We start from the raw sequence: 15,225 nt of genomic DNA, 5'->3' as shown, positions 1-15,225 counted from the left end.
ACCATTTAGACAACTATAATTCATTTTCCCATTTCCAAATCAGAAAAGGGAAAATTATTATCAAGTTAAAAGGAGAAATCCACCACGAACACTCATAATTCCACCCACATTCAATAAACAAATGTATACCATTAGACATTAGTCTTGAAATAAAATCTAGTAGAATTAGTGTTGTAATAATTTATGAGTAGCTAAAACAAGGGCACCTTTCTTTTCTTCTTTTTTATCATTGACAAAGTTAAAATCAAGAAATAAAGCCAGCAAAGAAACAATTTTTAAAACATTCTGTTATAGAAACAATCTAAAACATTCTTTCTTCTATTTAGGGGCACCAACTGGAGACAAACAAAGGAGGAGATTTTTTTTTGGCTTTGCTGGGGTGGTTCTGCCTCTAGCCTGGTAACACTAACTCTGCTGGGCTCATAAGTCGACTTTAGGCCCGTTTACGAGGTGGTGGAATGTTAGTTTTGGGTGGCTGCAGATGGAGGCTGAACAATTAAACGGAGAAAGAGTGACATTTAAGGGAAGGAAAGAAAAGAAATGAAAAAAAAAAATTTAAACTTATGTGGCATAAAATGTGGAGGTCATATCACTTTTTTATTAGTAATTTGGATAAAAATAGTTAAAGTGGCCATATTTGTTACATTTAATAAGTTTTAATGATTTTGTTGATACAAATTAAAATTAAGTGATCCAAATAAAAATAAAAGCTTAATTCAGTAACCAAAGATAAAATTTACTCTTTTCTAATTGTCGATGTATTTAAAATTATCAGAAACACTTCCATATGTCCATGACCGTCACAGAAAGGATGTCGCCCAGCAATAAAGAGAACAAAAGTGAGAGACATAACGACAGAGTGATGCAATGCAACGAATAGAGTTGTGCCACGTGGAACAATAGCCAATTGGAAGGGTGATTAGGTGCGTGAGAGGTGAGAATCAAGAGAAAGAGGAAAAATAGAGAGCCCTCTGGTGCTATTTGAATCGTCGTCTTTGGTTCGGCAAAGCCCTCTCTCTCTTTTCCCTAAACTCAAAACTCTTTTGTTTGTCTCTATCTATCTACCGACGGCTGAGGCTAAGACTGAGATTATAATTGGTCCCCGTTATTCTCTCCCGTCTGAAACCCACAAACTGAGCTTTAAATTAATTATATAATTAAATAAAATTTGATTCATTATTCAAATATGAAATGCATTATTGATTGGGAATATAACTAAAATGTTGACAACCAAACTCTCAAAGAAGTAAAACCCAATTGGTCAGTGTATAGTGGTGGATCTTGATATTTAATTTTAAGAGAGTCAATTAATATTGGCTTAAGGGTAAAAAAATCCCTCAAACAAAAAATCATTTATCAATTAAGCTTTTCATATTTTAATGCAATTAATCAAGCCCTAAATCTTTTATTTCAAACTAATTGAATCTTTAAACATTTATTTTCACCTAGTTGAATCCTTATACATATATTTTCACTCAATTAAGCCCTCAATTGGACAGAAAAAGTTAACCATTTTTCTCTAATAAGAGTTCAATTAATGAAAATAGATGTTTAAAGGTTTAATTGATTAAAAAAAAAGACTTAGATGATTATTGAATTTAGTTCAGAGGCTTTTTTGTCCTTTTTTTCATAAATATTACATTGAATTTTAATTTTTTTCTTCGCAAGTAACCTACCATATATATTATCAATATAAATAGAAATATACTAAACATAACTTACAATATTATAAGTTTTATCAATGTGTATAAAGAAACATAATACATCAAATAAATCATTTTGCTTAAAATTGTGAATGGTTTAAAAAAAAAAAACAATTGCCAAAAAACATTTTTTTTTTATCAAAACAGGAAAAATAAAATATACCATTAAAAGAATAAAATTAAAACTTTGAGATTAGAAGTAATTAAAATTTTAACCTTTTAAAAGGTTATTCAAATCTAACTTTTGTCTTAAATAAAAAAAATGCATTATAACAGGAGAAAAAATCTAAAATAAAATTAAAAATGAAAATTACATGGAGAGAAGTTGCGGTTGATTAAAAAGAAAAAAAAGTTTGATACTTAATTATAGATTTGGAGTCTTATGAAGAAACTAGAAAGTCTATTTGACTTTTGTTGAATGAATATAATTATGATTGTAACAAGTATACACTTGCTAATTATTATAACAAAGCTTTTGATTTTAAGGGTTTGTAAGTAATAATTGATTGGTATAACAAATAAACAAAAAAAATAATATGATTTTAATCCTTCTTAAACTATTGCATAAGATAGGTTCGCACCCATAAGCATAAACATGCATAGATTTTAACTGCCCAAAAAACGTCTTTACAATCTCTTTATTGTTCTTCCCCCAAATAAGCCATTCGGATTTCAAAATATTATTAGCTCATTTAACTGAGTGAACTAGATATAAAGTATTCATATGAAGAGTGGAACTTATAGATTATTTGATTCTTGGTTATTCTTAAAATTTGGGATGGGACAAAGACCCCTTTTGACTTGTATAACCATTCATCTCTGCCTCATGTTACTGGGGTTTTTAAAATTTTAAGGGTTCAAAGAGCTTTCAGGCTTGTATAACCATCTGTCTCTGCTAGTGTACTTGAAAGGCATAAACTATGTTGTTGAATTCCATGCATGTGTTGGAGAACAAAGTGAATGTCCCGCATTTAGGTCCAAAAGTCGCAAACCCAGCAAAAGATACCCCGAAATGGAAACAAAACAAAGCTAAGGTGACCTTAGGAACTCAGCTTCTTTTAGAACTTTGAAAACATAAATTGAGAGAGAAAAAAATGAAAGAAAAAATAAAAAGCTGAAAGAGAGGGTGTTGGAGACTCTAGGAATGAACAGAGGAAGTGTGGAGGAGGACTTGGTCGAGAAATGAGAGACAAATAGATTCATAGCAAAGCTAAAGATTTGCATGGTTTTGAATTTTGAAAAAAAAAAAAAATGTACAACTTTGGTATATCATTTTTTTTTGATACCTCAGACAAACAAGGCCTTTGAGAGAAAATCTGAATCCTCTCAGATACAGTGATCTTCCCTTTCCACTCTCTTTCATTATTTTGGCTGAAAACTTGGCTAGGCTCATGGGTTTGTTCTTTTGACCTCCAATATCAGCGAGATTTTGGGCATCTTCTTCTAAACTTTGTTGCTTCGTCTTGTATATTTTCTCTAGATTTTCCTCTTGTTATCCTTAATTTTTTTATTTGAAAATCCTTGTTCCTTGATTTCAAAGATTTCCTCTCTCCATAACCCTCTTTTAATCAGTTTTTTCTTCTTGAAAAGAATGGAAACACACAATAAAAGTGCACATATAAATAGTGAAATGCTTGAATACCAGGGTTGGGATTGCTAGCATCTTGTTTCTGACAAGTTTAAAAGATTTAGGTCTAAAGCTTTTTATTCTTGGATTTTTCTTCCAATTTTTTCTTGTGAAAGCTTGTGTTTACATATATATGGAAGCTCGTGAAAACAATGGCTTAAGAACATCAAACCCAAAGGTATGGCAATAGTAATACTAGCAGTGGTGGTGGAATTGGAAGCAATCTTGATAGATCTTCCAAGAAGCAAAGGCCTAAAAAAGTCCCAAAAAGAGGACTTGGTGTGGCACAGCTTGAGAAGATAAGAATAGAAGAACAGCAAAAGGAAGATGCAACTGTAGCTGCTGCTGCTGCCACAATTTTGCCTTCCCCATGATCTGTTATTTCACCACCAATTATTCATCATAAATCATTATATCTTTCTTTGCCAATCCCAAAGTTCCATCCTGCAAATCAATCTTCTTCTTCTTCTTCTTCTTCTGCTTCTTCAATTCCGTTTCCTGCTGAACTATGTCACCACCAAATTCAATCTTTAGAACACCTTTATTTGTTCAAAATATTGATATTGTCAGTACAACAAAAACTGTTCCATTGACCTGCAGTGGTTCTCCAGGGTGGCATCCTGGTGCAGCAGTACTTTCAGGGAATGACAGTGTTAATAATGGTCATAAAATTTTGTTCTCGTGAGTATAACATTGAAAAAGAGTGTTCTCGGTTGGACCATGGATTGGCTTTCAGGTCAGATTTGAGTTTGCCTCATGAATCTGAATCCATTTGGCTTTGCCTAGTTTGATTCAAAGGTTATAACCATTTCAATAACCTTCTTCTTCAGTGGTAAGAAAATTGATTTTGTGTTGTAACTTGTAGTAGTTGGAATCTTTAATTTATTTTTTAAAAAATATTTTCATTTCTGGTAACATTGATCGGTAAAGAATTAGGTGAATTAATTGAATTCTATTTTTTACGTACGTATATTATCATCAAGAACTTCATCAAAATCTGTACTGAATTGACCGACCAATTGCAATAATCTTGGCCAATTGTAAAGGTGGTGAAGTAAGAGGACATGTTGATCTCAATTTGAAACTATAAAATACTTAAAAAAAGATATCAAATCTCTTGTACTCATTTCTTTTGTATCGTTAAAATTCCCCCATATGATTGAGCATGAAAACAAACAAAAAACCAAAAATTCAAATCTTAGACTTTGAGTTATTGAATCATTGGTTCAAAAGTCATGTACTATAAAAAAGAATTGAATTTCCCATTTTTTATAGTTTTCCTTATCGGTATTCTTGTAATAATCATTTTGTATATAGATTGTAGAATTTTTCATCATTAACAGTTTTGTATATACATGTCATGTATCCATGTAATTGTAAATAAAAAAAAAAGTATTACATTGACATATATAGTTAATGTGAACACCTGCATACTTCTAAACTAATTTTTTAGAGATATAAAACATCGTTAATTATTAAAAATATAATCATTATTTAACAGATGTAAAATTTTATATAATTATGTAAACTCAATTGCATAAATATAAAAATTTATTATCAATTTATAAAAAAATAATCCAATAAAATTATACATGATCAAAGATATTTTTATATCATCTTTAAAACACAAAAATGTCAACCAAGGTTTTATATCACTAATAAGAGAATAAAAATCTAAAACACATCTCAACCTAAATCTTGGCCAAGTTGTATAAGTTAGTTTTGGTGTTGATGTGCTAGTTGATTGATAGTTTTCTCATGGGCTTTTTGAAGGAATTCCCTCTTTCTTTTTTTTTTTTGCTTTCATATTTTCTTCGTTGGTTTGGGTGGTGAATGGGTCAGGTAGAAGCAGGCACTGGGAGCAAACTTTTGCATATGGGATTTGTTGGGACCTGACTACGCTTTGTCCTGCCTTTGTAAGTTGGGTCCCCCAAATTAGACCCTTCATTATGTAAGTTGCAGATGTTTACGTCTAGAAGGGTCCATGCTGATCATAGAGAACAAGAAGAGTGATATTGCTGAAAACGTAAAAATCAATTTGGAAGGCTGAAGGCAGATTTCGAATTTGACCAAATTTTAGTGTCTATTTAATTGGGTGGTTAGATTAATTTCCATAATATTAAAAATGATAATGAAGGTAAAATTAGTTATAGTAGTAATAAAATTAAAATTAGTGGTAAGAATATATGTTTGGATGCTAACACACTGATAATGATGAGTTGAGTTATAATGAAAGAAGAAAAGACTATTAAAGATGTTAATTTAAAATATGTAAATTATTTAATATTTATAAAATTAATAAATTAATAAATTATTTTTATATCAATAATTTTATTAAAAATGATTAAAAATTAATAAAAAATAATATTAATATATCAAACAATTTTTTATTTTTTTTATTATTTTTGTAGATACTTGTTAATTAATAAAATAACCTCCAAAAAATTTTATATAATATTAAAATTTATTTATTTATTATTTATTAGTCTATTTATTTATTAGTTTATTATAGTAAAATTTATTTGTTATATTAAATTAAATAATAACAAAATTATTTCATAATTTTAAACAAAAAATCACAAAAAAAAAAAAAGAGGAACCTTATAATCACAAAAGTCTTCTAATCTTTCCGAACTTACATGCTTAAATAAAAAAATTTATTTAATGAATTAGGACCAATGACCCTTATAAGCTTCTCATGGTTCAAGGGTAAAAGTGAAAAAGACCAACATTAGTTAGCCACCAGTGAATTTATCCTTCAGTGGATCACTGAGCCTTGGCACGGTGAGAATGCAACTACTGCACCGAAATCAGAACTTCCAAATGGGTGTCCAATTTAGTTGGTTTCAATTTGAGGGTTAAATTTCATGGCACTGGAGGTACGGTGAAATCTAAATTAGCTCCTAATCTATATCACAAAGTCAATGATCCTTGGGTGTCAATGGAAAAAAAATTGAGTTTGCCAAATATTCAAGTAATTTTAGACGAAAAAGTTAAACAGCAATTAGCAAAACTATTTTAATTTTAATGTGTTGGTATAAATTGAATTTAAGATTTAATTAATTATTTTGACATTGTTACGTTTTTAAATATAAAAGAAGTCGTAATTTACAAATAATAAAAATGGAAGATAAATTTTAAAATTTTTTTAAACAGTAAAAGATATTTATTATTAATAGACAAAAATTAAAACCATATTACGAAATCATTTCTTCTAAAAACACCCAATTTGGCCAACAAATCTGCAAAGTGATTGGCCTCTCTGTAGATATGGACAAAAGAAACTTTTCACACTCTAGAATAGAGATTATACTACTCGTCGTGAAGATCATCGTATTCCAGAGATTAATGCTTACTTTGTTAATCCATGCTGTGACTACTTGAGAGTCGCTTTCGATGATCAATTCTAGAATAGAGTCAATGTTCGAACTTACCACTATTGAAAGAGCTTCTATTACTACCATCAGCTCTGCAAGATTAGAGTCTTTTTTAATGCCGATGCTTTTTGACAACATAAGCAGAACTTCTCCTTTGCTATTACTAATTACTCCACCAAAACCTGCAGGACCTGGTTTACCAGCAGCAGATCCATCAACATTAATTTTCCAGACACCAGATGTTGGCGGTGACCAATGAATGTTCTTCCTTGGATATCTTCGGTGCAGCGGAATGGTTAAGTCTTGAATGTTGTACATGAAATTCAAGTCTGAAAAATCCAGATTAGGATATTTTGCCTCGATCCACCAACCAAGTCTAGTCCATATTAAACTGGTAATTTGATCAATTGAAACTGTTTTTTGCTGGAAGATTTTCTCATTTCGAGCCAGCCAAATCGACCATAGAATTGCATAGAACAGTGTATCCCAAATAGCTTTCTGGTTACTACTTGCAACAAGACTATTCCAAGACAGAAAAAGGGATTTGATCGAACCTGGAATAGACCCGCTAATATTCCATTGAAGACAGCATTTGAACCAGATTTAACGTGCAAAAGAGCTGAGCCGAATAGCTGATCAATAGTTTCTAGTTCCTTGTAGAATGAGCATTTGTTTATCACGTTAACCATGCATCTTCTTTTATGAAGTAGATCAATGACAGGGATACCGCCTTTTAGCGTCTTCCAGCAAAAAATTTCTACTTTGAGTGGGGCGACACCCTTCCAAATGTATTTTCGTAGGTTGAATTAGAAACTGTTGTGGAGTTCAGAACTTCTCTGAAAGATTTGGTGCTGAAAACACCATTTGCTGTGTGCTACCCTATGATCCTATCGTGAACTGTGGGGCAGAGAGTCACAGAGTTTAACAGGTTCATTAGCTTGATCCATGATTCCAGTTCCCAATTCAACAGGTTCCTACGCAACTGAATTCTCCAACTCCAGTTTGAACCGATCCAATTTCCAAATTCTTTAATTGGGCCTCTTTGTTGATAGCAAGAGAATAAATTCTTTGAAATTTAATTTTTAAAATGTATTCCTCAATGCACTTGTCGTACCAGAAACGGATTCTATCTCCATTACTTGTACAAAAGAGGAAACTAGAGTTTATAAAGTTAAATTTTAAAATTTAAAATTTAAAATCTACATTTCACTTTTATTAATTATTTTGACATTATTTTATTATTTAATATAAAGGAAGTCACAATTTAAAAATAATAAAAGTGAAATGTAGATTTTAAATTTTAAATTTTTTCAAAAAATTGTATGAGTCAATTAAGTTAAATATCAAATTAAACATTATTAAATTTTTGTAAATTAACAACTTGTTTGAATATTTAAGTAGACTTTACAGTTAAACTCTTAGTAAGTTTAATCTTTTAATATCACTTTAATTAGTAAATTATATTTAATTCGAGTATTAGTATTATAATACTTAGACATAGTTTGATTGCAAATTTAATTGAATTTGTTTTTCTTTTCCATATCCTATAATTGTATGACATAATTTTGTGCTAATTACTTACAAGAAATAAAGTTGAACTAAAACTCAATCTAACTTAAAGTAAATTTTTTTAACTTCAATTAGAACTCAAATTTTGTATCACAAACTTTTTGACTCACTTATATCTCAAGATAAACTAGTAATTAATGTATTTGGTATATACTTTGTAGCGTTCATGCTAATAGAAAGTTTGATAAAAGTGATATAAGATTAATTTATCAATTATCCATCTAACAATTTCTATATTCATATAGTCTAAAACACTTTGTATATTAATATTATGCTTTACATAAAAATTAGATATTACATTTTATATCAACATGAAAAATACAAAAAATATTTTTTTAGTTTTTATTAAACCCATATACAGTTTTATTAAAATTTTAACTCATGTTACTTTCATAACTTTTTTTTTTTTTATTTTCATATTGTAATACTATATTGTGTTTTAAATTATCAAATCTATCCAATACCTTAAAAGATTTGGGTTGTAATACCTTCAATTGTTATAAGGTATATTCTTCACAATCAATTATCAATAATTGCAATTTCGTATTAGATTATTTAATTTAATAATAAATATATATAATATTATGAGATAAATGGATAGAACGTTTGACTAACTATTTGTGAATATATTCCAATTATATTTGTTTATTAATTTTAACAAACGATCATAAACAACATTTTAAGGGTTTTTAATTAAGCGAACATATCACAAATATAACAAAATTTGTTCATATTCAATTTATTTGTAAAAACTAATATAATGTTTTACGAACAATTTGTGAACATGCTTGATTTTTTTTTTTGTTTATTAACTTTAACAAATGATTATGAAGAATATTTCATAGTTCATTAATTACATTACAAAAAATATGCTAATTACTGATAGAATTTTATCAACAAACTTTTTTCATCTGTAATTACAAATAGAATATCGATGAATTATCAATGAAATTGAAAAATGAAACTATTAATTTATTTCCACCGAGATACCAATGAATTATCGATGGAAAATATAGACACCGATAAATTTTTGGCATGTCTATAAAATTTTAACACCGTACTTACAGATAAAAAATTATGTAGATAATAATGTAGACACATTTTATAGATGGAATATCAAATGTCGAGAAATAATTTAGGTAAAAAAATTATATGTAAAAAAAATTTTAAATTAATAATAAAATTTTATGTTTTTAATTTTTTAAATCGATATTTGAAAGACCAATGAAATTTTTGTCAGTATTCCGTTAGTGATTTTCATTTTGGAATAAAATCCCTATCTCTTCTCTTAAACGTTTTTTCTCCCTCACTCACAGTTCCCTTTTCCCGCCCCCTCCATTAGACCCTCATCCCTTTTCTCTATCCTCAATTCCTCCTCCGATGGCCTTTGTCATCAATTGTTCAACGCTACAACATCATTCGTGATTGAGAACATCTCAAAAACCAGTAATTGAGGAAGCTTTAGGAGAAACTGAAGAATTGAAATGGGCAGTGACAAAGACAAAAGGCAAGGCGCTGATATCAATAGTATTGTGCAGTACTTGGAATGCTCATATATATTATATATGGAGAGAAAGGAATTGCAGATTATTCAAGAATAAAGAAGGAATAGAAGAACAAGTGTATGAGCAGTTAACAAGATTTTGTGTGATGCTTGGACTATAAATAAAGTTATATTGCATAATAGTTAGAATATGATTTGATTGTATATATGGAGTGTATGTAGTGTAGCAATTTTATTGCTCCTTTGGATAATAAAATACAACTTATCCCAAAAAAGAATAAAGCTTTAGATGCAACTATATATATTTTCAAATTGATCTTCTATTAATCTTTTTTAAAGCCACACAAGCATTAAAGGAGAAGAAATGAGATGCATAGGTGATCGAAGATGGGCATAATGGTTTGACAGCCATGGCTTACTTGGCTCGTGGCAGCCTGTCCGTTTCCGTGCTTGAGCAATACCTGTCCATAGAAGTTTCAGGTGAAATTTTTTATTTTTTGTTTTTTTTTTTTAAGTTTTGTTAAGAATATGAGTTTTTGTATGGCATTTAAATTGAAAAAAGGAATAATTAAAGAGACATGTTTGAATTTGTCGAAGCTAACAGTGACGACATTTACTGATTGGCTGAACAATTTAAAGAAAAGCAAAATTTCGAAGAAAATGAAATCTCTAATTTCTTTGATACTATGTGATGAATCATGCTCTTTTTAGAATGTCCACCATGTCTCAAATTTGTATTTTATTTTTACAGTCTCCTTCAATTTTCAACAGATCAGACAGCACTTTGATGTTTTTTTTCTAGGTTTTGATGTAAAGGTAAAGTTGAAATTCATTTTAGCTTTTTAAATTTTCCATCAAGTATATTTTCTGTGCAATTTTAAACTTTGATTTGTGATGGACTAGAGCCAGTTAGAAAGTCGATTCAATTTGTTGAAACACCAAATCATCTTATTTGAGATATAGTAGGGTACAAAGGAAGTGAAAATACTTGTTTATTATAAGCCAATAAATAACGTATTTAAATTTACTATGTTCTTATTGAGGTTTGTTTGTAATATGTGAGTTGAGAATCTTTTGTTTTGTTTCTAATTAAGCTCATGGCTATTTGAATTAATATATTTAACATCATTTTGTGTTAGCAATAAGCCAATATACAATTTTCTGAACCATTGTCAAATGTGAGTTTTTGTTTTTCATTGTCTATGCTTTTTATTGAATTTAACTTTTATTTCTAGTACTTAACTAATTCATCTATTGGTTCTTTGTCTTCACTTTTCCTGCAATTCATCTATTAACTAATGGCTTCTAAGGGACCAAGGTCCAAGCTTGAGCATAAGACAAGAGCTATGTGTCCAAAGGTTATAGTGTCTGGGCCTCAGAGGTTTTTATAGCTCTCCTTTCTGGTCGTTTATATTGTTGTTAGTTTCTAAATTGCTTTTGGCTGGAAGCAATTAGTTGTTATTTTCTAATACAAGTGAGGTTTCTTTTGACTTGTGCTTTTTAGTTCCATTAACAATTAAGGTTTGGATCCATCTCCTAATTGTAAGTAAAAATCAGTTTTATAAATGTTCTTCAAAAATATCTATGTACGCATAAATGAATAAATCTTCCAAGAATGTGAAAAGAAGAATTCCATATCCTAAACACTTGGTGATGTGTAACAATTTGCTTGGCATTAGAACTAACATGGTGCTTCTCCAAGATGAATTTTAGAAAATTAGTGCAAATTCGGCTTGGCATCATTTTATTTTGTTTCCAAGGCCATCATTTATCTTGGCCTTTTGCTTGCTTAATATGGTTTTGCAATATATCTTGTATGCCAAAAATTATGATTTTTTAGTTCGTTTCATGTGATTTTAATATTATTTTAATAAAGCTTCCAAATTTATTATGGAAATAGATTACTCTAGCAATTGAGCCCAAGGATAAGGAAGCAAGTACTATGTACAAACAACTTTTGGAGGTATGACCAACGGCAAATGTCAAGTTCAATTGCTTTGGTTGGAATTTTGTGTTGATAAATTTTTTATTAGCTTGATTTAGAGTTTGTATGTTCTCTTGGTGATGCGGTTAAAAAAAGTTAATTGTTTTGTTTTCTGATAAGGAAGTTAATGATTGAATATGATGGAAGAGCCACATTTAGAAGGTAGTCCTTGAAGTGAGCAGAGTGTGGTTGCCACTCCAAAAATTGCTTCAACTCCAACAAGTCCTTCTAGTCAATTGGTTATTGCAAGTGGGAAAGCAATCATTCTATGTAAACAGAGCTAATTGGTCCCCGATGATGTTGGGTGTAATTAGGAGGTGGGCTAACACGAAGACTAAGCTGTTCTCAAGGAATCCTGGACTCATGTTTGAACGTTGGATTCATTGCATAGAAGAAGATGAAACCTAGTCAAATTGAAAAAGCTTAAATATGAAGTTATGCTTAAGCTGTTATAAATATTACTTGTATATTGTAGAAATATAGTTTAAAGAACATGGAGAAATGTAGGATGGAATAAGCAGGTAGAGATAATATTCATTAATATCATCTATTTACTTTTCTTCATGTACTTTTATCACTAGTTCAATTTTTTATACAATTCTAGTCACTTATGAATGGAAATAGAATATTTTATCCAAAATTTTTTTCTTCTATGTCATGTTGACATTAAAATATTTATATTTTTATTCTTTAAAAAATTTCATGTACGGTAACATAAATCCAAAAGAATAGGACAAGTTAGTTTTTAGTTAAAAAGATTTTAAACTCAGAAATTTTGAAAAATGTATAAACTTATTTAGAAAATTAAAGTTTAATCAACCAAATTAAAATGAAAAAACAATTTAAACTTATATTTAAATTTTTATAAGTTTAAAAATATGATTATTCAAATATATATGTTGTGGAAGCTAAACTCAAAATTTGATAAATCAAATTAAAAAAATCAAATTTGATTTAAAAATTAAATCATCAATGATAAAGGAAAATATAAGACTACATACACTTAATTAGATGTAAAAAAAATGACTTTTTATTAATCATCTTATTCTAATCCTTTCATCTAATTAATTTTCCCATTGCTTGCATTTCTCCCTAGTTTTTCAAATAAATTAAAAGAGAGCAAATTCTGATGTCAACAACACCACTAAGCATACAATACAAAAAACTATTTTTAATATAATTAAGCAGAAGAAGCTGCCATTAGAGCTTTGCTCAGGCTGATAATCAAGAATAAAAACTCATATAAAAATTTCAAGTTATGTTCTCTTATAAAATGAAAATAAAATTTCGAACATATACTTTGGTTTTCTAAATAAATTTAAAAGTTTGCCAAGTTTTTATAAATTCAATTTTTTTTTTTTACAAAAAATAAACAGTCCATTTATCTTTTTTCCAGGTTTATATTATCCTATGTGAAATTTTTTTACAATAAAATATAAATATTTTCCATATCAACAACATAGAAAAAAAATAAATTTTGGATGAAATATTCTATTTTAATCCATTGATGATTAAAATTACATAAAGATATAATAAAGTGATAAAATTACACCAAAAAAAGTAATAAATATGTATATGGGATTCTAAGTTTTGACTTCTAATATCAAGATTAATTCTCACTTAGACTGCTTATAAGCTTAACATATATAGACATACCATTTCAGTCCAACATTTTCCATCAACTTAGTTGTTTTTATTTGTTAGTATTCCAATAAGTATTTAACTCGGTAAGATCCGCCATCTTTAAACAAAAGCAACCTCTAGAACATCAACTAGGGAAACTTAGTTTTGACTAGCTGTTTTGCAAAAAAAAAAAAGATGCCGATTTAATTGAATGAAATTACGATGCATGGAATTCTTATAGCAATTCTTATGCCAGAAAATAATATGTGATTTGTCTAATGTCTAGAGGGAGGAAGAAATGCTACTCAACTGATATTCAGAATTGACAAATTTTCACGTGACTTACAGAAACACTAAGATAATTAAAATGTGCGCATTGCTGTTTTAAAAGATCCTTGTTTTCAGGTCTGCTAGTGGAAAGGACAACAAACTATAAACTTTTAGCTGATAAAAAAAAAAAGCATAAATAAACAGGAATGCAGTCTTATGTACCCTCATAGAAATTTGCATTCTAATATGATCGCAATATTTGGCTGCAAGTCTGTGAAGTTGGGACAAAGGTTTGTGATATGCTGCAGCAAATTAGCAACTGCTTCATTCACTGGCATCTTCTCATACTGACATTCTTTTCTTCATCTCGGTCCTCTGAAACCATATATTCTGAAACCATATATCACTACCAATTGGCCATGTTGTTTGTTTAGCTCTAGTAGACTCTTCCACTATATTTTCATCAATTGATCGGATTGCCTGCAAAACAAATTAAAGAATGGCATGTGAAAACCAAGAAGGATGTATAATTCAGTAAATTGAAATAATAACGCAGCAAGGACCATTGAATGAACCCAATAAGAAAGATTGCCACCCAATAGAACTGGGAATTAATATTGCCAGCCAATTACATTTTCAATTTCATTAGGAATTAAAACAAACACATGGATGACAAATTTCAATTGAAATCCACAACAAGTTCCCTTGAACTGACGAGATTAATATTGCATAATCAATAAAGCTGAAAGAGGAAATAAAAGTATGAAAAAGTATACAACAGATGAACCTCTCTGTTCATAAGCTTATCCAATTTCATCTATACAAAAGGCAGGGCAGCTTTTGATACTTTTATATTGAGAGTTGGGGAGCGTAGCGTACCTCTGTTTTGGCATTCCCAGATTGCTCTGAATCAACACTAAAGCTTGTGGTTATATTGGGACAACCTCTTATAGTTAAAATTTCCAAAGATGAGAGTACAAAATGATAACCCACAGGGCTGAAGCTCACAAGGTTCGGTAGCTTTTCAAGACGTAAGGTGCCCAATTGAGGTAGCTGTATCACTTTCTCTTTTTCCTCGCTACCATTTGCCTCATCTCCTGATTGTTCAAATACTAGTTCTAATTTGAAGACGTTCAGAACAGTTAAGGATTGCAGTTTTGGAAGGCCATGAGCAACACTCACCGGAAAGAAACTTTTCAAGTTTTTGCATGGGTCAATCCATATACGAGTCAGATTAGGGAAGCATATAGGTTGGAGATGATGATCTTGTGGTGAAGTTTGACCATCTTTTTCCATGTCACCGGCAATTTAGGTAGATCATGGAATCTTAGTTCCCTCAAACTTGAAAGATTATATCCACCATCAAATAACTCTTCAAAATTAGTGATAGTTAAATATTTCATATTCGGTGATTTTTGTCCCAATTCAGGAACTATCATATCGCACCATTATAAGAAAATAGAATATTAGTGGCAGTTTTGTAGCGGCGTTTCACTTACAGACGCCATTAGCTTCCATGTTTTTATAAAACTTAAGGCGTTTATTATCAAAACGCCACTAAATATTCA

The 15,225-nt window shown here is 29.7% G+C and overlaps 1 protein-coding gene and 1 pseudogene across 4 annotated transcripts in view; one reads left to right on the top strand and one right to left on the bottom strand.

The window, feature by feature from the left end:
- The window catches only part of LOC111302336 (GDSL esterase/lipase At5g45950-like), a 96,429-nt gene that overhangs the window by 37,515 nt on the left and 43,689 nt on the right, over nt 1–15,225 (bottom strand). The window lies entirely within an intron of this gene.
- Nucleotides 3,483–15,225, top strand: part of LOC149514628 (uncharacterized) — a 49,807-nt pseudogene continuing 38,064 nt past the window's right edge.

Source organism: Durio zibethinus, chromosome 15, assembly GCF_047325235.1.
Source record: "Durio zibethinus cultivar Kanyao isolate XHJ-2024 chromosome 15, ASM4732523v1, whole genome shotgun sequence".
In the NCBI taxonomy this organism is placed as follows: Eukaryota; Viridiplantae; Streptophyta; class Magnoliopsida; order Malvales; family Malvaceae; genus Durio; species Durio zibethinus.
The sequence above is the reverse complement of the archived record's forward strand: the minus strand, read 5'-3'. Positions and strand labels throughout refer to the sequence as shown.